Consider the following 902-nt stretch of genomic DNA (forward strand, 5'->3'; position numbering starts at 1 on the left):
TATAAAAATGTTACCTTTATTCTTTGAGGATTCTGGTATACTTACTCTAAATCTGAAAATATTCATTTCCAACTTTTTTTTTTTTTTTTTTTGAGGTGGGGTTTTGCTCTGTCATCCAGGTTGGAACACAGTGGTATGATCACAGCTTACTATGGCCTCCACCTCTCAGTTCAAGCAATCTTCCCACCTCAGTCTCCTGCATAGCTGGAGACCATCAGTGTACACTACCACACCTGGTTAAAATTTTTAAATTTTTCGTAGAAACAAGGTCTCACTATGTTGCCCCAACTGGTCTCGAACTCCTGGCCTCAAGCAATCCTCCTGTCTTAGCCTCCCAAAACGCTGGGATTACAGGAGTGAGCCACCATGCTTGGCCTTACATCCTACCTTCCTACTTTTAAACAGCTTAGTACATAATAAAAAACAGAGAACTATTATTTTAATTAGCTTTGTTTGGGGACCAGAATTTAAAATGTTAGGAAGGGCCTTTCACGGTATAAATAGATTTGTCATCTATATCTTGGTCCTTGGGTTTTCTCCTTGATAATATAATCTTGTATCATTCCTTTATTATGTCACCTGTCAGCTTTATTGCCCGAGTAAAATATCAGGCTCCTTGAGGAAAGGCTCAGTGTTATAACTTGTGTCCCTATTATGTCCCATAGTGCTGGTCACAGGATATACTACCTGGTCCAGTTAAAGATTCTGGAAGGAACAGCTCTAGAAACTCCATGGTATTCTCTCTCCAATACAGCTGATGGGTATAAGGATGAACACCTGATCCACAGCCAACCAATCCACTGGCCACTGGAGGGCAGAAATGTGTCTTCTCTTCTGGCATGCCTTAGGCCCTCCACAGGGGTTCCATAAATGCCTAATGTGACTTCCAAAGCAGGCCACTT

General features: G+C 41.5%; 1 protein-coding gene across 2 annotated transcripts in view; it reads right to left on the bottom strand.

Moving 5' to 3' along the window:
- ADAMTS9 (ADAM metallopeptidase with thrombospondin type 1 motif, 9) overlaps window positions 1-902 on the bottom strand; it is a 185,666-nt gene that overhangs the window by 96,841 nt on the left and 87,923 nt on the right. The gene's annotated exons all lie outside the window — the stretch shown is intronic.

Source organism: Mandrillus leucophaeus, unplaced genomic scaffold (assembly GCF_000951045.1).
Source record: "Mandrillus leucophaeus isolate KB7577 unplaced genomic scaffold, Mleu.le_1.0 Scaffold210, whole genome shotgun sequence".
NCBI classification, from domain to species: domain Eukaryota; kingdom Metazoa; phylum Chordata; class Mammalia; order Primates; family Cercopithecidae; genus Mandrillus; species Mandrillus leucophaeus.